Raw genomic sequence first — 27130 nt, 5'->3', positions numbered from 1 at the left:
AGGAAAGAGGTTAGAAAGAGACTGGTATAGATTGGGAAATACAGGGAGTTTGTTTAGGGGGAGAATAAAGGACACAAAAAAAGGAATATCAAGATGATTAGGCACCAAATCATCAAGGACTTTGAATGTTATGTTAAAGAAATTGGATTGTATCTTGTGTTTCAGTGGTTTTGATATTCAAATGCAAATAAAATTAATTAGTAAAAAAACAAGTCCAGAAAGGGAGACAATGCAGAATGTTTAACACTAAAGCTGCTCTGCTCCAGCCAGTCGTTGCCATGGGGAAGTGTGGCATGGAATTGCCAGCTTGTCCAGTCTTTCAAAAGTAGCCAAAAAATCTAGTGTATTCGTGAGGTTTAGGTTCAGCTGAAAATAACAGGATATCCTAAAATAAGTGTTTAAGCAAGAATAAAATTATTTACTGCTCACAGATTAGTCTGGAAAAATGCAGTCCTAGGCTAGACTGTCAGTTTTGTTCTGCCAAAACTATTGGGGGCCAGATTCTGGCTAGCTCCCTCCTCCAACATCCCTTGGCTACAACTCTTTTTCTGATTCAACATGTCCAGGCAGCAGAGAAAATGACCAAGATAATAGGGGAGGAGAGTGTTCTCCTTTAGATAAAGTTACTGGAAATTGCCACGGGATTCTGCTCTGTCTACATGTTCAGATGCAAGGAGGACTGTGAAATAGATTTTTTATTCTGAGCAACCATTGCTCACCAAACATTTTATTACAGTGGAGAAAATGCAGAATGGATATTGGGAGAATAGAAGCGTTTTGTACTAGATTCAATTACTTATGAAACATTAAGTATCAATCATCCATCTATCATTTGTCTATCTATCTATCTGCCTATCACTGTGTATGATCAGTACTAATATTATTAGAAAACAAAAATGTTTGAGTCATACATAGCCTCTAAGCTACCAGTTTGTTTATGGGAGTCTTTGGTTTACGGGAGTCTTTGGATATTATTAAGGAGCAGATTAAGCTATTCAATAGGTAGAGAAGGGATGTGTTCATAAACTATTTAAGTGGTCAAATTGTCTGGACTTGATGACTAGGTTGTTGGGTAAAAGACAGAGAGAGAATTAAGGAATTATTCCTAGGGCTCCATATTGACTTATTCAAAGGATTAAGATGCCACTAATTTGGACAAAAAAAAATACCAAAAGGATCATTGGTTTAGGGGGGAAGATGAGTCCATTTTGCACATGCTAAGTGATAACTCTGCCTTGACATACTGCACGCTTTTTAATATCAATACCAAAGGTACAGGAGAGGTTTGAATTACAGATTTAGGACTTACAGGATATGAAAAATGAAACATCATTATAGAAGAAAGCATCGAGATAACCTGGAAACAGGTGTAGATTGAAAAGAGCAATGATAATAGGACAGAATACTGGCAAAAATACTTATTCAAGGGCTGATGAAAGAGGTGAAAGACTAGACTCATCATGAAAGTAAATGGGTTAGAATTGAAGGAAGTTTGAATGTTAACTCAGCAGATGTGCTGTAGATAGAAGTCCACTGTGTTTGTAATTAGCAGTATGCCAAACTCAGGGAAAGGAGGTTTCTTGGGAAGGAAGACGAATGCCAGTGCATTGATGAATGAATGGTAGGCATGGAAGTTGATGTAAGTGATTATTCTAAATATAAATCTTTTGGGAAAATTGGGTATGAAGGTATTAGACACAGCTTGGGGGCAAAATAAGATCAAGGGAAAATCATTTGTTTGTTTAGAATGGGATAAATATGATCATATTTATTGGATTAGAAAAAGAGACAGTATGGAGGAAGACTTTGAGGGTATCTAAGTTGAATGTGATGACTAGTTGACCAGGATCAGAGGAAGAAGGGATTTAAGGCATAGGAGCATGGATTACTCTTTAAAGGATAAGAGGATATGGGTGATGTGGCTGTATATAAGCTTTAGTTTTGGGGACAGGAATTTATGGATGAGTATTCTTCACCGATAAAATGTTCATAATTAACTTCTTTGCTGTGAATAAAAGTGGAAAGTGCAGATGGAAAGAATTCACAGAGAGAACAGAGGCTCCAGCTAAGTCAGGAAAAAATGATATTGTAATGATGCTGATTAGCAGAAGAATGTGTGTCAGTGTGTGTGTGTGTGTATGTGTGTGTGCATGTGTGTGTGTTTTTAAGTGATGCTTAGCTAATTGGATGAAAGGATATAAATGACACTGACCCAGATATGACTTTGCTGGACCTATTTGGTAGGAGCATAATGATGAAAATGCTTTAGATAATCTCAGTAGAGAACTACTCAATGAATAAAAAACTGGGTCCAAACTCAAGAGGAAAGAGAGGAAGAGTAGTTCTAATAGACAGGAACAAATTGGAAGAATTAAGACAATGATAATCTCTAAGACTTTGAAGAGCAGATTTGGCAGAAATGAGCTTTTGAAAGAACTGAAGAAATGGAGTTTGTAGTCAAAATGGAGGATGCTATGGATTAGATTTCTAAGCTGGAATGCTCCCTGTTAGTAGAAGTGGCTGGTTGAATTGAAATAAAGGTGAAAGTCTTGGATATTATACTCTCCAGACAGGTCAAAAGCTGTTAGTTGTTAGCTGGGTATATATCATTACTTTATAGAAACATATTATGCATATTACAAAGATCAGGTTAAGATTCTGACACAAAGGCCTAGGAGTTAAAATGAATCCTCTGCTTCTGTCAATTATTTAACTTCTAACTACGAAAGGGTCATCTAAATTTTCTGTTTTAAATACTGTAATCATGAAATGGAAATAGAGCTAATTTACCTTCTACAGTAAGGAATGAATTTTTTTTTTCTTTTTTTTTTTTGCTGGGAAAGATTTGCCCTAAGCTAACGTCTGTTGCCAATCTTCTTCTGTTTTTCTTTTCTTTTTTTCCTCCACAAAGGCCCAGTACATAGTTGTGTCTTCTAGTTATAAGTCCTTCTAGTTCTTCTATATGAGCCATGGCCATGGCATGGCTACTAACAGATGAGTGGTGTGGTTCCGTGACCAGGAATCAAACCTGGGCCACTGAAAAAGAACACATGGAACTTTAACCACTAGGCTGGTAAGGGCTGGCTCAAATTTTTTTTTTTAATCAGAAATCAACTGTAGCATTTTAAAGAAAATGTTATAAACAGAAAGATAGAGAGAGAAGTCTATTCTCCCTTGCCCAATTGTAGCTCACTGAATAAATTGCCTTCTCCAGTCTCCTTCTATGTCTTAATCTACAGGACAATTGACACACTAAGACAACTACAGCAGGAGTAGTTGTAGATGTTCACATCGATTTCACCTAGAGGTCATAGTGATCTTTCTGAAGGTCCTCATGCACTGAAATCTGAAGAGAATTTGGGAAACATTACAAATAGGACACCACCCATCAACATAATCTCTCAACCACAACTGGGAAATCCTCTGAACAAAGAGGGAAACACAAGATTCTTTTATTATTTTTAAGGAAGAAGTTGTTTCAACACTAAAAGATAATAAGTAAATTGACAGTATTTCTCAAAATAGTTCTCAAGAGACATAGGATATTGCTTGCACATTTAAAGAAACACTTGTATCGATTTTAAGATGAACACAGTCTAATTTTTTATACTTCCAAGAGAGATGAATATCATAAAAGCAGAATTCAGGCAATACCCTCAAAGCATGTGAATGGAAGTAAACTTCTTATTCTAAAAGAGTAACAAAAATTTCTTGTATATCAACCAATGGCAGGGATTTATTTCTATCATGAGTTAGTTTTGATGAAGGTGTGAAAAACTAAAACTATGAATGATGTCAGGAATTTTAGCTCAAGAGGTGCCTTAAAAACAAAAACAAAAACAAAACACCACCAAGTGTTTTGGCCATAATCTGAAGATATTTTGGAGCCAATCATATATAAAAAACATGGTCATGATTTTACAGCCAAACGTTTTATAAAGAATTAACATCTAAATAAGCAAAGACTATGAACAATTATATTCTTTTTAAGATTTTTAAATTTCTCTAAGAAAATATTTTCAGCTCTGAAAAATATAACAAGATAAACTTGTTTTCATTTCCTTCTCATCAACAATTATTTTCCTAAATTAGCTTGGAGTTTTCTTTGAGTTGTTCAGCATTTTGTGGTATGGGTTGTGTTTCCTTGTAGACCACAATTATACCAAGTGGCAATTTGCCTAATAATCATTCTGTTTTTTGCAGGATTAAATTACAGTTATAGATTTGGAAGACACCTTAGAGATCAGTCTAAACCAACTTCTCCATCTTTAGATTTTAAATAGAGAAATTGTTTGTAAACGACCCAAATACTTGATTCTTTCCTAGCTTCTAGTTTGAAATTCTTATTATAGCCAGAGCCTGCTTCTCTGAAATGTAGGTGAAGAAATAATAAGAGGATTGGGAGAACAAATCAGGGAGAATGTTCACTCTCTGGTTTTCCAAATTGTTATTTACCGTTAAGGTAATTCATTGGTTTAGCTAAAAATACTTTGTATGCGTTTCATGTGTAGCTAATAAGGTTGTGAGATGACATTTTGGATTCTCAGTAGAACAAAGAGGAGACTTCAGCCATATTTCATTGGTATTGAAAATGGAAAGTATAGTAGGCACAATTATTCCTGTCATTGGCAGGTGGAGAAAAAGGCTGGGTGACTGGAATTGGGGTTTGAATTCTAGGAGAAGAGGGTTGCATTGGCAGAGGGCCATAGTTTTTGTTCCTTTTTGCTCCTGTCATTTACAGCCGTTTTTCTCACCCTCTGTTTCACATTCTGCTAGACTCAAAGTCAACATTGGTGGTTTACGTTTGGAAAATGTGTTCTCATTATGTGGCAGGTGGAAAGGTCAGGTGTAGAGAAAACCCCAATCTTACTGAAGTGGCAGAAACATGCTTCTGAAATATTACAGTTCTAATTTAATTTCTCCATAATAATAATTGCTTAATTGACATATTTCAAGTGGGTCAATTATTCTCAGGTGTCATGTTTATTTGGCAGCAAGCAAGACATAATAACGTGATACAACGATAGATAGGACTATACATGTTGATCGGTGACTATAGAGTTACTGGTACAGACCCAGACGTAAGTTGTATTAAGGTCTTTTGTGGAGCTTTGTGAGTGGACCTAACTCCCTACCGTTTTTAAACTTTATTGATTCTTTGCAAAAGTTCACCTTTGTACTAAATAAGATGAATTCACAAATTGCTTTTTGAGAGAGTGTTCATATACAAGTTATGGTTTTTTATTCATTCATGTATTTATTCAACAGAAACTGTTCTGGGAGCTAGAGATAATACCATGGTCTTTTGCTCAAGGATCTTAACTGACCAGTAAATAAACTTGTTCTTATTTTCTCTATTATTTATGTCATATTATTTATATATCATCAAATAAACTTTATAGATAGACTCCTGCAACAATAATTGCATATAATTGTATAATTTGTAAATATATTTTTTAAAGTCAACGTACTAATTTTCTTATCTATATTGAGCTGGAGTTGTTTTTGTTAGAGAAGATGATAGGGATGGTGGTATTGTTACTTTTTTTAAAAGTGATATTAATTGGAGAGTTTTTGGAGTTTCAATCATCTCTCAAATATTGCTGAAAGCCTAAGATATAACTTACATGGAACATATTTGTGTGTAAGTTGTATAAAGATGTATCTCCACACAAACATAAAGTCATCAGCATAGTCTCCATCTGAAAGATAACAGAATGGGAGAAGATGAGTGACAGATTTTTCTAGTAGGTGAGAGAGGAATCAAGAGTCATTCCATTCTTGGGGAAACACAGATAAGCATCCAGTTCCCCTCAAGGATTACTCTGGGTCCAGCATGTTGCATTTTCCTCTATTTGATGGAAAGTAACACATTCCAGGCTCTCTTGATGTATTCTAGGAAATATAACTTTTAAAACAATGCTAATATTTGTATTCTTCAGTGATAATTATATTATTTGCAAAAAATGGCAGATGTGTAGAATATCTTGAGATCATGTTGATGAGTCACAAATTTTACTAAAAGGACAGCAAGACAACTTTCCCCATGCACTTTCCCAAATAAAATTAGCCCAAAGTTAAATATCTGTTTCAAGTTGGCAATCTATGTTGTGGATGGGAATGTAGAGCTCTATTCCTTAAGAGTTTTCTTCCTGATATAGAGTGCTACCAAGTTTTCCTTCTTTAAACACCAATGTTTTTCTCTTCATATTTCTCTATGCTCTTTCATGGAACAATGTAACTGCCTTTTTACAATCCACAGTGATTGGCTTTATCTATGGTGATCCCCATTATTTTACAGCATTCCAGGTTATTTTCCATAGTTCAGGATTCATTTGTATTTGTCCTTTGCAAGTTATCTCATTAAATTTTTTATTTCTCTTATAATAACAAAATGGAATCAAGTGAATTTTCAGTGGAGCTATGAATGATTTTAAGGATAGTGACATTCTTTAACACTTCTCAATGACATATATCATGTGATGGAAAATATTTCAGCTAGTAAATGTGAATATAACACAACTTATTTTTACTATTACAATATGTATTTCTATTTTCCCTAAATCTGTCAAGAGGAAAATTCAGATGCTTCAGTTTAACTTATCTGCTAATAAATTTAAATTAGCACATTTTAATATGAGTCAACTAATCATAAATTTAGATTGAACTTAAAAACTAAAATGACATATGCGGCAACAGTTTGTCCTGGTCACAAAGACTGAATTTCTAGGTAAGGCTACCACGGAGAAAATATATCAGGGTTCATATTTTGTAAAGTAACCTGAGCTATTTTCACTTTTCCTAGAATATGTTCGATAGGGGAGTGACAGAAGAATCCTACCATTCAGAGAATTTCTCATTGGTGTTAGAAAACATTAGATTAGTCCCTGTCTGGGAAAAAATACTTTGCTGATTATATATTTTATAAGATTTTGCCCCTTTAGGACAGATACAAATAAACAAATCTTTTAAAATGTCAAAAACACTATTAGTCATTTTCTAAATAGATTAATGTATGAATAGTCCTAGTGATTGTACGCCAAAGGGAATTATGAAATTGCTGGAGAAAAACTGGAAACCATAATGGTTATTCTAAACATCAATATGCCTTACAATATGCTATCCCAAACAAGTACATATACATCACAATATGTGGTTCTGTTCTTGCAAGCATCTTCCAATATTCATAGTCCAACCGTTGGTTGCTACACTCAACTAGGAAACCAATTCTCTACCTAACAATCTCTCATAAATGATAGCTATGATGGAAATTGAAGCCAATTTCAAAAATATAAACTTCAGACATACGGATTTATGCAGAAATGATGCATTTTCCAACATAAGGTATTATGTATAGAATATTGTTAATGCTATTTTAAAGCATTTCTTGTAGATGTTACTTGATTTTTAAGAAATAAGACTATATATATGTATTCCAGAAATCTTACTGCTGTATATAATTGATTTTTCATTGGGTATTGACTGCTATGTAATTCTATATATTTGTTTTAAACTTTTTAAATATTTAAGCATCTCTTCCTGTGGCTTAGTTACCAAAATGTTTTGAAAGAAGGAAGAGATTATTTCTCATTAGTGTGTATTAGTGTTTGTGAGGATATGTTTAAAATCTTTTAAATGTAACTTGGGTGAGGTCAAATTATTTTTTGTCTGATTTTGAAAAGGAACTCCTTTACATAAAGTGAGTTTAGGTTTTATGGTTTTGTGAACTGATTAGTACTTTATAATATTATAGCTCCAGTATTTAATTTTAATTATTCCACATTAAAAATAAGTCATATTATGTATAAAAATAAAAATATTTTTACATGTTTCAATACGAGGACAAATAAGAAATGAATTTTCATATTTCAGCAAGATATTACACCTGTTTCTGTATCAATGCTAGGGAAGACCATATACATATATTGGGTAAAATATACACCTAAAAGTTCAATTATTTAGAATTCAGAGTCTTTGTAATTCATTATGGACTAATAGAGATATTCAAATGAGTAATCAATTAGGTAAATCTGATCTTGAACATGCATCAGATAGAACTTGAGCTTAGAGAGACTTATGGTCATCATCAGGGTACCCCTAAATTCTACCTTCTTATTGATTTAAATTTTACCATTATTTTCGTTTGACTATCACTATTTTATTCTTTACATATTCCCTCCAAATTATCACAAAGTCTCAGAAAATTTAAAAAGCAACTTTTCGTTAGAAAACAGTCATCTTGCCATGATGGATAAAGATTGGAGTGTCATGTATTGGAGGGGTGGTTGTGGATGATCTAGGCATTCCTAATGTAAGAGTTGGTCTTTAAAGACTTTTATGAGTCAGATAATGTAATTTGGGGAAGGTACTGATTGCAGACCATAGAAATATCATTCTTTTAGTAATAGTGGAAAGAAATAAAGAGTAACTGGGGGTCAGGAAGTGGGCTTCCTTGGCGGTAGAGAACATCCCAAGTCACAGTGCTTTCTTTGTATAATTGGAGTGAAAGCAATCTAGATAAAAAGAAGTAAAGTATTGAAAAGCATCATATGCTTTGATTGGGTGTTAAAATGTGATCACTCTATTGTTTTTATAAGTAGAGTGCATGATAGAGTAAAAATTTGTGAAAATATATTCTGGAATAAATGGAGAAAAGGAGGAAAATAAGGAAGCTATTATAGAGATTTCAGCTAAAATTTATGTAATTTTAGGCTAGAGTTCTACTAGGATATAGCAAAAAAGTATGTCCAGATAAGAAGATTAAATTTATAAGCCTTCTCGAAATGTGGCATTTCTGTATTTTACCAACGTGATTCAGCGTATGTTTTGGACCCTCTATATATTGTATCGATAGCCAAGGTACACCTGTTTTTTATTGTTTGAACAAAGTGATTCTCAATTTAATACGTACCTTATTTTAGAATCACTAATTAATTAAATGAAAAGTTTTCTTTTGAGATCACCAATACATGCCAACATTCCCGGTTTGTCCTGGACTGAGGAATTTCCAGGGATGTGGGACCTTCAGTGTTTTTAAACCGGGAAAGGCTGGGATGAACTGGGATAAATGTCTCTCCAGAGAACACACATACACGTGCTTTAAAAACTATTAATATTAGAATTGACTTTGGAAAGTGAATGGTTTCTGTATTTGCTTCACATTGTGAAGGATACAAATTTCTAAGAAGTACACTGTCTTGTTCTTTACTTTACTAAAATTAATGGCTGCTTTTTTCTTCAATCTCTGAAGTGACCTCTCTACCCGGATCTGAATCTCTCTCTCTTTTTTTTTAGGTTAAGGAACTTGGTCCTAAAATAATCACCTTAACTCTCTTCTCTGTTCTAAAGGGATCTAGCAACATGATGACCATGTTTTCTAAATCAAAAATCAAAACAAATGATTTAGCTCTTATTAGTACAGTATAACATAATATGTGACATCAGAAATGTTCCAAATAAATCTACATATATGGCTGTGCAATTAAAAAAACCTGCAAGTTTAGGATTTGAAGTTGTCAAACAGAAATCCAAATAAAATGAGTTGACTTCATAAAGAATACGTGCAGTACATTATTTTAGGCTATAAATATTCAATGCACATTTCTTCTAACACCCAGAATGTGTGTGGTCTGGCAAAGTTACTTAAAATATTTCTTGAATTTCTTTTATTCATTAAGTTAATAGAACTGCATTATTCTTATCCCATGCTTCCCATAAGTTGACTAGCTTAATCTATATAGTAATTTGACATACATTGCCTTATGGAGAGATTTTTTTTGATGCTCAATCTCAATCACAAGGTTAAATAAGAAATAGCAGTAAATACACGGGTTCATAAGTTTACTGAAACTATAGCTTTCTAGGTCATACTCTTGTGAAATAAAGGAGTGATTTGTTAGTAACAAGCTCTTACATTTATAGACTATATTTCCTTAGCCACTTCTTGGAACTGAATAATTCTAACATAATTGTCCTCTTTAAATCAGATTTACTATAGTTATTTCCTTTACAGCATTTCAAGAATAACCATATTATTCTCCAAGGGAATATCTAATGGAGTCTTTTAGCTTGGATCTTTCCTTCAGGCCTCACTTGAGGAGATCATCTGAGAAAATAATATTAGTCCCTCTCCAAATGTCTTCATGATAGGCCATCCTCCACGATGAAGGGTGGAGGATGGAGCACAGAGGTAGAAGGGAATCTATCAAATTGTTTGCAAGCTTTCATTCTTATTGAGTCATCTTTCCACTATCTCATTAAGTGGTTGATGTATACTCAATTTTTAGATAGGATATAAAGATTTTTGTTTCCTTACTCTATTTAATTTTCTCCAGTAAAAAAGTGTCAAAGTAACTGGATACTAATAAGTTAGATATGTGCAATGAGGTTTACTAACTCTTAAAGTTTCCCAATGTAGTATCCTCGAAACCAGTGCTTAGAAAGATAAATATTTGCCCCCAGATCTCCCCTTCTTACTACGGGAATGATAACTGGTTGTTAGAGGTAATGGGGAAAAGCTCTCTTTATTTTTTTCTCCACTAAAAGTTTTGTTTTGAAAATTTACTATTTCTTTTAAGTGTGCCATATATTGCTGTGATTTTAATTGATAAGAAAGAATCCGAACAACTGTAAATTCTCAATAGATTAGAAATTACTATCCATGCTTTTTTTGTACTGCTTCTCTTTATAATCCATTCACTAGTTTATAAAAATATGAGAAACTATAACACTTGGGCTATATATCACGATAACACCTTCCTGCATCCTGATTACTTAATTTTGAATTATCAACGTATATTGTTAAATATGACTTTCCAGTCTATTCATTCACCACATAGATATCTAGACTACGATTTACTTTTCGATCAATAGATATTTCTTGATCAATATTTTCTTAAAGAAAATTTCTAAGTTAAACATGTAATAGTCCTACTAGTCCTCTACGTTTTTAGTGTGACTGTTTGCTAAACAGAAAGTTATCATTAGAATAATTTTCTATTATTTTTTTATGTGTATCTTGACCTAGTTGTTGCTATTTAAGAATGTAAATATAACACATATGGAATATCTGAAAATGAGGAGATACTTGTTTTTGTATGTTTGCCTATTCTTTTTCTTGTTTACCTTGAGGAAGATTTGCCCTGAGCTCACATCTGTTGTCTGTCTTCCTCTTTGTGTGTGTGTGTGTGTGAGGAGGAGTGACCCTGAGCTAATATCTGTTGCTAATCTTCCTCTTTTTGCTTGAGGAAGATTGTCACTGAGCTAACATCTGCGCCAATCTTCCTCTGTTTTATGCAGGATGCTGCCACAATGTGGCTTGGAGAGCAGTGGTAGGTCAGTGCCTGGGGTCTGAAACTGCAAACATTGGGCTTCTGAAGTGGAGCATGCAAACTCAACCACTATGCCATCAAACTGGCCCCAACCGATCTTTCTCTTTTTGCTTGAGGAAGATTCACCTTGAGCTAACATCTGTGCCAATCTTCTTCCACTTTATTTGTGGGTCACCACCACAGCATGGCTGTTGACGAGTGATGTAGATCCATGCCCGGGAATTGAACCCGGGCTCTGAAGCAGAGCACGCCCACCTTAACCACCAGGCCATGGGGCTCGCCTCCCATATTCTTTTAAAAATAGTACCCTTCTCTTTTTCTCTTGCCCATATCTCTACCATTGTACTACTACATTTCTCTGTTGCCCTCAGAAACAGAACATCTTCTGGGTTTTGATACTTGCTGTCTTCGATTTCTCTTTCTTTATTTTCTCTTTAAACCCCTCCATCAGGCTTTTGTCTTTACCACTCCTCCGCAACTGCTCTTTTTAAGGTTACTGGTGACCATGACCGTCACGATGTAAATTTTACCTTACTTTATTTGCTTTTCTCAGTCCTATCTTACTTGAGTTCTCGATAGCATTTGAAATAGATCATCATTTTTCTCTTCTTCAAACACTTTTTTTCACTTATCTTCCAGTTTACTTTCTCCCTCACTGACTGCTTTCTCTCAGTCCCTTGGTTCATTTTTCCTTGTCTGCTTAAGCTCTTCACCTTTGAGCACCCCCAGCACGTACTTCTTGCCCTTCTCTTTTCTGTATACAGTCACTGATTTGGTGTTCTTATCTGGTCCCACAAAATTGAATACCATCTGAACAGTGATGACTGCTAAATTTATATCTCCAGCCCAGACCTCTTTCTCAAACACTGGACTCGTACATTTATCTGCAGAATTGCATTTCCACTTGGATATCTAGTAGACATCCCAACATACTATATACACAACTGGCCTCATGGTACTTCCCCTCAAACCAACTTGTTTTACAACCTCCAGCACTGTAGAAATTGACAACTCAAGTTGCTCAGGCCAAAGTTTTTGATATCATTCCTAATTCCTTTCTTTCTGGCACATGCCATGTCCAATACGTTAGCAAATTTTGTTGGCTCTACTGAAAAAACAAGTCTAGATTCTCTTCTCCCAGTTCCACAGTTTTCACCCTGGGAACACTCTCATATGTCCTGTCTCATTTACATTACTGCAGTAGCCTCCTGATTGGTCTTCCCACTTCTGCCTTCCCTCTCCAGTCTGCCACTCCTGTTCACCTAACCTCCACATACTCATGTAGCAGCCAAGGAATCCTTTGGAATGCAATTTAGATCATACCATAGCTCTGCTCCAAACTTTTAATTACTTCTCATCTTATGCAGAGGCAAGGCAAAGTCCTTAGAAAGGCCCACTGGCATTCCGTGATTTGTATTATGACCTTCTCTGACCCCATTTCTAATTGCTGAATCCATGTCTTATTCTGTTACCAAATGCAGGCCTTCCTGCTCTTCCTCAGAAGTGTTAGGTATGTACCTGTTCTGCTTCAGGTCGTCTGCACTTCCTTCACCCTCTGCCAGGAATTCTCAGTCGTAGAATACCTCCGTGGCTGGCTCCCTCACATCCTCAAGGTCTTTGTTCAAATAGACATCTGTTCAGGGAGGTTTGCCATACTGCATTTAAAATTGTAGTTTCTGACTGCCGCATACCCTATCTCTTTCCCTTGTCTAATTAGTTTTATGCCATAGCATCATCACCATATTAATAATTTATGTATCTATATCTTCTGCCTTTTAAAAATTTTTCTTTTTATTGAGATAAAGTTGACATATAACATTGTATTGTATTAGTTTTAGGTGTACAATGTAATGATTTAATATATGCATAGATGGTGAAATGAAAACCACAATAAGTGGTTTAGTCAACATTCATCAGCATACATAGACAAAAGATTTTTTCTTGTGATGAGAACTTTTAAGTTTAACTCTCTTAGAAACTTTCAAATACATGGTATGGTATTATTAGCAATAGTCACCATGCTGTACATTTTATCCTCAAAATTATTTATCTTGTATTTGAAAGTTTGTAACTTTTGTATCTCATATTTGAAAGTTTGTAACACCGTCATTCATTTTGCACTCCCACCCCCACTTCCCGTCTCTGGCAACTACCAATCTGTTCTCTGTATTTTTGTTTGTTTGTTTGTTTTTCTGTTTGTTTAGATTCCACATATAAGTGAGATCCTACAGATTTATCTTTCTCTGTCTGACTTATTTCAGTTAGCATAATGCCCTCAAGGTCCATCTGTTATGTCACAAATGGGAGGATTTCATTCCTTTTTATGGCCAAATAATATTCCATTGTATGTATATATATCTATATATCTATATATCACATTTTCTTTATTATTCTTTTATATTTCCCATTGCTGTGACCTAAGTTTTATGAGGGAATTTTTTTCTACTTTGTTAGTATATCTCCAGTGTCTAGAATAGTGCCAGTTGGACCAAAAGCACTTAAACAGTTATTGAATGTATTCATTTATTTATTGACATAATTTTCCCAAGTCTTTAAAGATTTAAGATTGTCTTTAAGATTTAAGTTGTCAATTTAAAAAAATCCACATGCATCCAATTCATTCAAAAAAATATTTTTTCCCACACTTTCTATGTGCCAAGCCTTTTGTCAGACATGTTGGTTAAAGAGAACAAAACTCAGGATCCTCATTCTAGGAGCTCCCTTCTGATTGAGATTCAGTCATGTTAATAAACCTTTGGGGTCACTCTGTGGAAGTTGTAGAGCAAGGAGAAGCCATGTATAAGGTGGTATGAAAATAGGAGTGGACTTGAAATCTCTGTGCACCTATTTAACTTCCTAAACATCACTTTATCCTAGGTCCTCACTTGTAAAATAAGGATAAAACCTTCCTTGTGGTATTTTACGGGGAAAAACTCTGGAAATGAATATAGACCAGCTAGCTCTGGTTTGGCATATGGTAAACACAAAATTAAACTTAGTCTATTTCCTCTGCATTATTAGCTTCTACCACATGATGGTATACATAATTTCTCAGCATTAATGCATCAAATGGTAAAAATAATAGTCACATGTAATTATAAAATTTCAAGGTTGGAGTAATACTGTAGATACCCAAAATCTCATAAGTAATGAGAGTAATTGAAGTCTTTTGAATCAATTAAAATTAATTTTTTCGAGTAGGATATACAATAGATCAGACAGGAGGAAATGAAAGAAGGGATACCAGTTAGGTTATGCTAATATTTCACAAGAATATTAGTGCTAGTTTTAAGAGGTCAAAAAAACCCCCATGAACATGTGAGACAGATATTGTGGGTGTAGAATCTGCTGGACTTGGAAAATTATTACATATGTTAATAGGGAAGACATAAGATTAGTCAGAAATGACACCATGGCCTTGATCCTAAGGCAAGACCTCAACAAAGACAGAGAAGATTAAAAATATTAGCTGGTTATGGGGTGAATGGTGAAGAGACATGATGAATATAATTTGAAATAATTGTAAATATAATGAATTTGACAAACACAGTAGACTGTTATTTCACACAGGTCAAAAAAAAAAAGATTAGAGGCCACACATAGGACTTTGGGGGTATACTGGAAGAAAGGAGAGATTTAAAAGCATGAATAAGAATTGCCAAGAATAAACACATTTATAGAATTATCAAGAAGGCCATAGGCAGAGGACAACAGGGGTAATCGGTAATTCTACAGGAACAAATTTAAAAATGGAGGGATTTTTTCCAAATAGGATTTCTTCAGAGATAGGAAGGAAGTAAGCAAGGGATGGAGGAAGGAAAAGGAAAGGTAAGGCTATAAACATTGTGCACAGGAAGGAAGCCAAATATAAAGGGAAAACTTATCTTGGAATCTTTGAATACTTTGATGATGGAAAATTGTCTGCAGAGAATAGGGAGCCAGGAAAAAACTGGGAGCTTGAAGAAGGTGGATAAGATTATGGATTACTACTAGTAGAATGATTGACAAGGGTATTGCGAGTTCAGGACAGGCCTTGTGAAGCCCCAAATAAGTTATTTAACACACATTTACAGTGATGTCAATCAGCTGAGCTTGACTGGTTGAAAGCACAAAGATGTATGGTTGGTAGTCTTTCAGGAAAACAGGATTGGCAAGGAATGAATTAAATGTCTGCCAGGGTGGTGAGGCTATTGAGTAAGAGCAAGCTTAGGTATTTGAAGGAGTAGTGAAGAATTTGAGGACCAAAAGACACCATCATGGGATGTATTGAAATCGCAACTTTTCCTCAGCATAAAAGTAGCCATGAAATTTTCTATTCCATTTACTTCTCAGACTTCTATAAAAGGCAAGCACTTTACCTCAGACAAAGGGATATACCCTCTGCATACAAAGGGAAGCAAGGAGAACTGGTATCATTAATAATTTTTATGGACATCATTCATTCACAGGGTCACCAGGAGTTGAAGCTAACTTGACAGCAGGTGACAACAACAACAACAACAATGATTGATTCAGAGTCTTTTGGGGGTAGGCAGATGTATGAAATGATGGCATACCCACCAAACATCAAGGCAGTATAAAGCTTGTGTAAAAGAAGCAAAAGATAGAGAATTTAAAATAGGTAAAGAGGCAGGATTGCACCATTGGAAATGACCAATTTTAACTTACAGGACACTAATTTTTAATTAATTATGGCTTTTATATATCCCATTGACAAATTTTAAAGCAACTCAAACAGTTTACATTATTATTTATTTATTATTAAAAATAGAATATATTTTATTGTATATTTATATTTTATTTTTCTCAATTAATTCTCACATCACTATTTTCACCTTGGTTCTATTTCCTACATTAAAAAATTCCACTATGTAAATTCGGAAAATGTGAAAATAAAAAGGAATAAAACGTTCCCTAAATGTTTACCTAAAGGTATTTTCCCTATTTTCTAAAAATCTTTATATAGGTCATTTACATTTTAAAAATCTGGTTGTAATCATACTATATACAGAATCCTTAACATATTTTTTCTTTCCCTATTGTCAGTTACATTTTGTTTATAATTATAGAATAATTATATTATTTGTTAATAGTTATACAATTTTCAAAATTACAATTTATCATTACTATATAATAAACAATCTAGTGAATATATTGACTTCTTTTTTCATATTCATTGCTAGCTTTGGGATTGTCTTAATTCTCATAGAAGATAAAAAAGAACCAGGAAAGAAATCTCTGCAGCAGACTATTCCAGTTGCTTCAGACCCCAACCAATTTACTTAGGACCCCAGAATGACAAACATCTATTCTGTCATTGTCCCAAATTCCTTCTAGGCAACAACGCAAATATATGGAATGGAAAAAATATAAATATGCAAATACGTGATTCATTTGATTACTGCCATCATTATTAATTTAGGCATATCACTTTTATTGCACTTCTGGTTGCTTAGGACTATTTGTACTTAAGTGTTTCTTCTTGGTGAATATCTTTTTGTAATTCAGAGTTTTAGTTTTTTTCAATCAGTAATTTGACCTAGATTCTAAGAAGTAGAATTCATTAGCCAGAAGATACATAAAACTTTAAAAATGATATGGCCTGTTCAGAGTGAGACAAAACTGAATACAGGACTTCTTATGGGGAAAAACAAGTGAATTTTTCTCAACTGCCTCTTTTATTTTCTGGATGAAGAAGTTTCTCAAACAAAATGGATACTCAGAAAATGTTGGTATTTTTATTCAAATTTGTCTTTAATGGCATTCGTCGAGCAGAATCTATACTGAGAAAGATCTAAAAAGATTAAGAACAGAAACAATTCATCAAACATAGGAGAAAGATAACTTTCTTTCTTCTATATCACAAGCTAAGTGAGCTCTTCCTAAGCGGTGTCCATATTGCTATGAATTCTTTAGGAGATTTTATTGATGTAAGTCAGTCAACAAGCATTTCCTGAAGACGTCTTTGGGATGTGGTGTTTTCCTAGGAAACCATATCTTTTCTACTGATAAATCTGACAAATAATTTAGTGAGAAATGCAAATTCATAACTAGCTTCACACTCATTTTTCACTGCACAAGGTGGAGAGAGAAGAGAACTGTCAGTGGATTAGCCTATATTAGGTCAAAAATCAGGACAGTTACAACAGACAGCTTTGGGCCAGAGCTGCTCTATTTCTTTCATGAGTCCTAAGCACTTGTGCCTTTGTGGTCCCCCTTCTCCATTAAAAAACTATTGAAAATTATATGTTATGTTTGTGTGTTTTAAAGACAAATATATTAATGATATATATTAAAACATTTTCTTCTATTTAAAAGTTCAAATTTTCTTGAGTTCAAAAGAAATTAAAACAGCTCATGGGTTGTTACAAGTGGTTTGGGCCCTCAGCACTGTGCCTAATGGGTCAATTTTCTTTGCTTTAGTACATGTAACAAAGAAATTTGGCTTCCTGCCTTTCTCTTCAAAATCAGGTAATACTTCCGCATATTAAAGATGTGGGGTCTATTGAAGCTGTCAATGCTGGCTGCATTTGCCTAATCTACTAGGGTGATTCTATTTTTCGTTTGTTTTGTTTTGTTTTTTAATTTTATTTTCTTAAAGTGGAGTGAAGTAGACATGAAATAGGCTGCAGAAGTCACCTAGAGGTGCAAAATAGATATATTTAAAGATGTATATGCAAACTTAAACTTGCTAACGATTGTTCTTTTCCACCTTCTTTGCAAATTACATCAATTGACTGTGTTGTGAAAGCATTTTACGGGTATGAGAATCATTGTTCAGACCTATAAAATGTGCTCCGTGGACCACTGGAATCCCAGTTACACCTGGGATGTTATATACAATATAGATTCCCCCCATCAAATCAGAATTTCTCAGGGTGGAATCCAGGAAATTCATTTTAACAATATCTCCAGGTGGTTCTCATGGATTTAAAATGTGAGACCCAGAAGTCTAATTGTAAAATTTCTTGAGAATCTGAGATTTTATGATTTTAGAAGCAATACCTTTAAAAAAATGAAGTGTGTGGGCTGGTGGCGCAGTGGTTAAGTTGTTCACTTCAGTGGCCCGGGGTTCACCAGTTCGGATCCCGGGTTGGCATTGGATGTTAGCCCAGGGCTAATCTTCTTCAAAGAAAAAAAAATGAAGTGTGCACCAAGGCAATATATGAGAAATAAAGTGGTCCAGACTATGCTCTTTGAGACTTATTTTACCAACTGAGTACAAAAGGAAGGTAACTTCCTTTGTCCCTCCTTTATTTTTGCTATTGAAGTCAGGAGAATTGCTCCTCAGTCACATATGTAGCCTAATCGCTGCTGTCAGAGAAGTTTGCTAAGCTTGTTTAAGTGTGCACAGGGATGCTACTTAATAGATTCCTGTGGAGTTGATGGCCCGCTTGCTGCCTTGATCTAGGGCCTCTGGGGTTCATTCAACACTTTGATGGTGCATTAAATGGCACCTGACTCTCTGTAAGAGTTCAAGAATCTTTCTTGTTGTTTAATTCATTCCCAGGAAGCAACTTTGGAATACGGGAGACTAGAGTTTATATCTCTGGTGTAGTTACTTCACTTGTGCAAATAGATGTATTTTAAAAAATACTATCTCCCACATGAGACCAGATAATGAGAAGGCCTGCTGAGAGATTTTTATTCTTTACAAAAAAGGACAGAATTTTTTCTGTTTCTAAAGATAGATTTGTTTTCTGCTTATTATCATAATATATGCCTGTAGAAAATTTGGAAGCACGTAAGCGGATAGAGGTGATATCAGAAACCTCTACAATCTTACTGCTTAGATCTACCCACTGTTAACACTGGACTGTTCTTCTCTCTGAAGGTCTTTGCTGCATTACACGCACACATATATTCATACAGTTGAGACACACTGTATTTACGATACTGTCCTTTTAAGATAATATAAAATTATTTTAAAATATTTTTATCAGTCATGTATTTTATCAGTTACTCTATATTTTGGATTCATAGTATAATTATAGATTGTTACTGAGAATTCAGGGTCTTTCTAACTCTGCTTCATAACGGATACATATTTAATTGTATTTCTCACTATTTCCTTAGGAAAATAAAGTAATTAAAGTATACTTGTTGAAAATAAGGGTATTTTTCCAACTACCAATACGTTCTGTAAAATCGGTTTTCATAATCTTACATTTTTATTGCAAAACTAACACACACAAGTCCTGAGAGGAAACACTTGTCTCTTGACATTCGGAGATATTTGATTCAATGACTGAAAAAAATTCTATGCTAGTGGAATCTATAGCAACTATTAAATTGACATATTGAGAAGTAAGAGAAAGAGTGGTATTTCAAAATGCTCACTATATGGTTAATATCATGTCATGGCTTTAGAAAGCCTTATAGTAAAGAAAATCATTAGATTACTAAATATTAAGCAGCTAGTGGTAAGTATAAATACTGCATGTGACAGAACTTTACATAAATAGGGAAGACAAGCATAAACAATAGAAAATTAAGACACAGATTTGAAAAGAAAGGAGCTTTATAAATCTTAAGGCAGTAGAAAGAGATTTGAATTTGTCACATATTGCTAAGGTGGATACATATTTTGTTGATGCAGAGTGATAAAGAATCTTGGATAACTATGAGTTACATATGGTATGATCATAAAAAGATTCAAAGATAAAACTGAGAAGAGAATTTAAGACTCCACCCCCAATCTCACCCACGAAAGGCAAAAGAAAAAAGTCTTTTTAATGAGGTGCTTATGTGTTCTAAAATAGATGAAAAAGAAAGAGGAAATTTTAAGAAGGGAAAGGATCCATAAAAAGTGATCAATATTAGGAAGCTAGCTATGTCCAAGGGTTTCTTTTTGTCTTCTTCTCCCCAAAGCCCCCCAGTACATAGTTGTGTACTCTAGTTGGAGATCCTTCTGTCTCTGACATGTGGGATGCCACCTCAGCATGGCTTGATAGGCAGTGCTAGATCTGCACCCAGGATCCGAACCAGATCAAAATCCTGAGCCACCGAAGTAGAGTGTGTGAACTTAACCACTGGGTCACAGGGCCGGCCCCAAGAGTTTCTAAAATTTGGTTTTCTGAAAGGCCGAATAAAGGGGATAGGTGTACTTTACCATTGCCCAGAGGGAGATAATTTTTAGTCTGCTTTGTATTAAGCGCCAGTCCTTGTTCTATGAGGAGAATGCCTCGTTAGTTGGTCCTAGGGATTCAGGTCCTTGAACCCAGTTAGTTTAGTAAACTGGACAATTTCAGCACAGCCACCCAGGATCCTTCCTAGCTGGGGCCAACTCAAAAATGAGCATATTGATCTTACAAACTGGGCTGGACTGTCCAGTATGTCTTCCTATTCAGAATCACATGCCTCTGACAGCAAAACATGTCTTAGATCTAGTTTTCAGCTCAGTCACTATCAACATTGCCTTTTCATAAGAAAAGAAAACATAAGACCAGCATATAAATAGAATATGAGCTTCTCAGATCTGAGTTCTCTGAAAACAAAGTGGTCTAGCATTTCAATATATCAAAAATGTAAGCAGCCTAGTCAAGATTGTCAAAGTGAAGTGGAAAGTTCACATTTATTTTAAGATTCAATTATGTAGACATTTGATCTCATAATTGTGTTCTCAATCGGGTACAGAATGAGATTCATGTTTTTCAGAGAAGTGTTAGTATACAATAAATTGTATGGTTACAAAACATAGTCTCAAGATAGATATTCAGTCAGGTTTCTTAAACAGTTCATCATCTGTTCCTAGAAGCAGTATTCAGCACTCATTGTCCAAGTTGAATTGTGAACAAAGGAGCCTGGAATGTAACTATTTCACCTGCATAGAAATGATACTTACTGCAATGGCTCTGCCCTGGGCAGGGCCTGGCTTGGGGTTGGATAGTGACATAAGGGCAGGAAAGCTGCTGAAGCCTTCAAAGACTGCAAAATAAGCAAAGGAAGTGCTTTAAGGAGAAAGTAAAGCAGAATGTTAAGTGATTCCACAGAGCTTTATGATGCCTGAAAATTCCTGGGGCAGACTCAGGAATCTGACATAGAATGGAGATAGGGTGTTTTTGTATGATGGAAAGGATATAGCAACAGATCCTGCAAGAGTAGTTGCTATTAGAATCCAGAGAAGCCTCTTTGCCTGTTTGCATGTGGTTTTTGATTTTTAAAAATTTAATTCAATGATATCAGATATACCTCCTTCAACTTAAAGATATAGTAACAAATAATAGCTTACCCAGCATTCACCAAATCCAGCCCTAAGACACGGTCCCTGCTCAGATGTATCACATAGGGTAAACCAACAAACTAGAAACAAGTACTCCAGATTACAGAGAGAACAAATTAAGTGTGTTCCAACATTACTTTCCAAACAATAAAATCTGCTAGCCCATGGAGTCGTCACCTAAAGGAGGTAAGTGAGGTACATCACTAAAATCACTTACAATTTGTCGAGCAAAATAATAGGAGAACACTTTGGAGGACATAAGCAGGAAGATGAAAAGTTCTCATCTTCTACTTCAAACCCATGTCATCTTAATTTGATTCTTCATATTGCTCTCTTTATATGCTCTTTTTTCACCTCCAGTTGAAATATAAATATATGGAAGTACTTTTTATTTTCCATGTACACATGATTATATTTTGCCTGTTTTTTGAGGTAGGATATATGATACAATAGGCTAAAGACTAATATATATGTTTTAGCTTTTTATATTTTTTTATCAGTCATTTTCAGACATTAACACATGCTCATCACGCTAATACATTTGATTTTTGTAACAGTCTCATTCCTTTGAAATCAGTCATCCTCACTATGGCTCGTTAGCAAAAAGTAACTGCTAAGGGAATTTTCCTTACACATTGGAAGTGGAGAATCATTCTCTGTCAATGCAATTGTCTTCAATTCTGATAGTTTTAAAGTGGGCTTACATAGTTACCACAATTGCGATTCTCGTACCGAATAGTTCAAAGTTATGATTCTTGTGAAGTTGCACATTAGGATAATCTGACCAGTGTCGTTTGAGAAAGTGCATGGATATTGAGATGTTTTAAGAACATTAGAATATAATATGACTTGGCAGTGGTCCACATCAACATATAAGAGATGAGAAAAAAATTAACAGTTTGTAATCCTTTAAATGAGATTTCTTAGGATGCAATTCTCAAGTTGATGGAAATTTACCTGTAATTTGATGAAGACTAAACTATTTTTAAAGCCCCACTGATGAAAAAAGAAAATTGCATTGGAGAAATTTAGGAATGTAAAAATCTCAGAAATTTGCAATTTTACGTCTTTAGAAAAAGTTTATTATAACCTGTATCCAAGCTTTCAATAATATTTCTATTAATCCTTTATATATTATTTTATACAAAGTACAATCACATATATTATGCCATGAAGTTTTCCCAACATTATGAGTTATTATCACCATTCGGTAGATAAGAAGCTGAACCTTAGTGATATTAAATTACTCAGTTAGTAAATGGTACAACTAGGATTAGAACCCAAACTTGCCACTCCTTGATGTCCTGTCCTTTTCTGTATTGTAAATAAACATTTTGATCTTGTCAATCTACAAAAACAGAAACCAGTTTCAGAGTCAACCCATTTATTCGGGTTCAAAGAATTGCAATTCAGGGAGCGCACATGCGCGGATGCAGGAAGAAACTCTAATAGCGTCCCACTAGGGAGTAAAAGTCAGAGGCTTTTAAAGGCAAAGAAGGGAGTTTGTGTTACAAAGAATTTTACCTGAACTTGGAGGCAGAGAGCCAGTCTTGGCTAAACATTGATTGGCTATTGATTCTATCTTCAAAAAGTCCTCAATCCTCAGTCTTCGTGATCAGGATGTCCGTTCTCCTGCTGAGTTCTCAAAGAATTGCTTATAAAACAATTCCCATTTGGGCCCAGTCCAAAGGTTTGGCCAGTTCAAGGTTCTAGACAGCACAGCAGTTTCTCTGGAAAGGCAGCTCCGACTCCATTTTAAAACGTCTCCAGAATAGTCAATTTTGAGAATCTGATGAGATCAGCCTTAGTTGGTTCACATGTATAGAAAATCAGAGGACTCTCTAGTACGTTTTGAACTTGTACCTATTATTGAAATATATGCAATTTGGCCCCATTCCTACTCTTCCATTCCAAACTTCCACTTTACTCTCATAGACATCTTACTTTTTAAAAACAATGAAAAAGCTCGAGCTGTTGTCTGCTGGTAATACCTTTCCTCATTACAGCCTCAGCAGATGACTTGTAATTTAGCCCTATTTTGAAATCTTCATATTACAAATAGTCCTTTTACTTGAAGGAGAGTTTATTCAGTCAAAGGTAGAAGGTCCAATATACAAATGAGGTGAAGTTTCCTGACATACTCCTATAGAGAGATTTTTTTAAATAATAAAATAACAAGAACCCTATCATTTTCTGAAGCTAAAATTAAAATGGATGGCTTGAAAATCTTGGCATATGATAAACATGGTCATTGTGTCAGGGCAGCTTTTGCTGACCTACACTCTGCTGGATTTCCTTATAATAAATATTCAGCTCCTTCCTTTTCTTTAAAGTGTACCATAACAATAGTAATTTACAAAAATGAAATGTGTTAATTTGCATAAGAGCAAGAATTGTATTTAGAATCTATCATGTTCAACACAGTGTATCTGTTATATAATAGGCATTCAGGTTCAATATATGAATGAATCATCATGTGAATAGAAGAATGAATGAAAAACTCAGCTGTTCTAGATCCTAATTCTAACCCAGGTGCATATTTGAACAAGTGACTTCTAGAACACTCTCCTTCACCACCTAAAAACATGTCCCAATTAACAATGTCCTTGCAAAGATCAAGTGAAATGAGATAGAAGTCTACGTAAAGCTGTATGTACATTTTAGGTTATATTGAAAATACACTAGAAGTTCTTTGAGATTATTTCAATTCCACAGTTTTAGGTCAAATGCTAACATTATTAGCAGTGCTCAGAATATCTTCTTTGAAAGGAATATATGCACATTCATTTTTTATTTTAAAAATTTCTATATTGGTACACATGTTTATTTGTGGTTTTACTTTTAAGCATTTTAAATATTTCTTCCTTAGAACTGTTTCCTCTGTATTTCTACAGTATAAAATATGTTAGGTTTTTAAAGGTCAAATCGATCCATTAGTTAAATTATAAACCTAGTTGTTTAATCTACCTGCCTCATTCTTCATAGATTTCAACTAGGTCATTGCAATGATTATTCCCATGATTTGGATCAGGAAACTTGGAGGCTAAACACAGTGTCTATTATCCTGAGCCAACAATATCTATTAGTACCACAATCTATTTAAATTTTTATACTTGTATTTATATATACATATTTTTTATTCATTGTATGAAATTTATGCAAGAAGATTTTTATTTTAGGAAAAACAGTGAGTTTTATAGGAACCAAACTAAAATGAAGTGAAATATTTGTGGTACAAGGAAATTTGAAATACATGATACTTCACATTGTGCTGTTAGTAAGTCCCAGCTAAACTGGGTTTAAAATATTAGAAAGAAATGTATTTTACTTTTCTTTTTCACACAGAGAATGATTTGCAATAGGCAATATATGCAAAACTGATATTGACCCAAATACTTACCTTTTATAGAAAATGCTTTACAGGCTTTTTTCAAAGGCTATTTTCTTCTGCAATACTGCCAAAATCAATGTGATCTTAATTTGGCCAAAGTATTCCAGTCATCATATTAGGAAAAACTGCACAGTTGCATGCTCTTTACCAAATTTCAAGAAATTACCAGAATTTGTATGCTGTATTTCTGCCATTCTGTGCAGAAAGCTCATTTGTTAAAAGACAAAAAATGTTGCACTCTTTTTTTTTTAATGTAGAGTATTTGCTTTATGAGGGCAGTAAAAGGGATAAGAAAGTAAAGCCCACTAAATTTATCATGGCAAATTAGAAAGATTTTATATATTCTATTAGCTTACTAAGTCAAACTTTACCTATTCTAATCCTAAATAGATTACTTTCAAGATAATAAATTAGCAGTATTTAAGAAATAATGTGGGGCTGCCCTTGTGGCCGAGTGGTTAAGTTCGAGTGCTCTGCTTCAGTGGCCCAGGGTGCGGATCATGGGCGTGGACATGGCACTGCTCATTAGGCCACATTGAGGTGGTGTCCCACATGCCACAACTAGAAGGACCCACAACTAAAAAAATATATATATACAACTGTGTACTGGGGAGATCTGGGGGAAAAAAAGCAGGGGAAAAAAAAAGATTGGTAACAGTAGTTAAGTGAGGGGCCAATCTTTAAAAAAAAAACAAAGAATGAATGTGTGCTAATGAGCTGATAACAGTTTGTTTGATGAAGATGATTTTGGAACTTCCCTAGCACTTCCTCCAATGAGTTGATGGAGAAATTTACTAAAAATTATATGGCAGATCATTAATTCACTTTGATTTTATTGGAAGATAAGAAATCAAAATGTTTAGATCTTTAAACTGCATATTTAGAGATGGCTTTCATTTAAACATTTTATAACTTCTTTGTTTCTGTTCAACTTTTTCCCCATAATTTACAAAAAGAAAAGTAAATATTGAAGTCCATAAAGTGCAAATTGATCTGCCATTCAATTACATACCCATTTTTAACCTACTTGTCTCCTTCCTAAAACTTTTGGGGATTGTATTTGAGATATTTATTCCCAGGACATCCATAGAGATGTTCCAAAAGACACGCCTGAAACAGAAACCGTAACCAAGGGTTGTTCCTCTTCCTCCTCTGTCTTCTCCCATTCCTCTTCTTCCTTCTCCTTTCATTACTACTTTTGGGATTGAGCTGACTTCACAGTCAGGTCAGAGGCACATTCTCAAGAAACCGCTGTTCCTTCAATCCATTTATTTATTCATTCAAATGTTTTTTTGAGCCATATTATTTGTGAGGCATGATTCTAGGGACTGCAGATATTAGAATGAAGACAATGTTCAAACTCTCTGCTTTCATGAAATTAACTTTTAAGCCAATAAAAAACTTAAAAACAATAGTAAATTTCATTTAATATAACACGATTTGACAGTGTTATAGAAAGATAATAAATTGAATAAAAGGATAGAATGTGATAGAGGTGAGGTGTGCGTGTATGCAAGAATGGTGCTATTTCAGCCAGAATGCTCAGAGAAGGTCTCTTGTTGAAAGTGATAACTATGCAGAAACCTGAAAGGTGAAGAGAAGGAGCTAGTGTGGCCAGCTGTTTGCTAGCAGGATTTTAGACAACACCCTAAGAGGGGAAAGTGGAAAACTAAGAAACCCAGTGTAGCTGATCAGTAAGGGAGTGTGCAAGTGGATGAGGTCAGAAAGAGGCAGGAGCCTGCAGGTCGTGGTGAGCAGTTGTACAAGACGAGTTAAAAGTAAAAGATCTTTTCTGTATAAAATGGAATTGATACTTACTAAATTCTTCACAAGTGCATCAACGGATATCATGAAAACCATATGGAGATGGACAGCTGACATCTTGTAGATTCATTTTGATTATTAATCAAACGGGAAGTATCAGAAAGATGGGACCTTTTCCTTCGGCAGCTGTGCTAGTCTGGTTAATGTTTAACTCAGTATTTCATGATCAAGGTAACTATCCCTGAGCTAGCAAATATAAACTATTTGGCGTGTGTCTAAGAGAGAACACCCATGGAACTCATACTCTGTAACTTCACCTGGATTGTTTATCAGGGTACGCCATATTTGTCCCTGGTCCTCTCCGTCTCTCATTCTTCGTAATGACTGTTTAATTTACATTCTCCATGGATGCCTATTCTACCT

The 27130-nt window shown here is 34.6% G+C and overlaps 1 long non-coding RNA gene across 1 annotated transcript in view; it reads right to left on the bottom strand.

Moving 5' to 3' along the window:
* LOC138918548 (uncharacterized) overlaps positions 1-26905 on the bottom strand; it is a 65279-nt gene extending 38374 nt beyond the window's left edge. Inside the window, exons 1-4 of the long non-coding RNA XR_011428038.1 lie at positions 26762-26905; positions 23077-23341; positions 21175-21257; positions 5628-5702 (exon numbers count right to left, since the gene is read on the bottom strand). This is a non-coding gene — a long non-coding RNA (uncharacterized lncRNA). The remainder of the gene's footprint in view (positions 1-5627; positions 5703-21174; positions 21258-23076; positions 23342-26761) is intronic.
* Positions 26906-27130: the final 225 nt, after the last annotated feature.

Source organism: Equus caballus, chromosome 17 (genome assembly GCF_041296265.1).
Source record: "Equus caballus isolate H_3958 breed thoroughbred chromosome 17, TB-T2T, whole genome shotgun sequence".
Classification (NCBI taxonomy): Eukaryota; Metazoa; Chordata; class Mammalia; order Perissodactyla; family Equidae; genus Equus; species Equus caballus.
The sequence above is the reverse complement of the archived record's forward strand: the minus strand, read 5'-3'. Positions and strand labels throughout refer to the sequence as shown.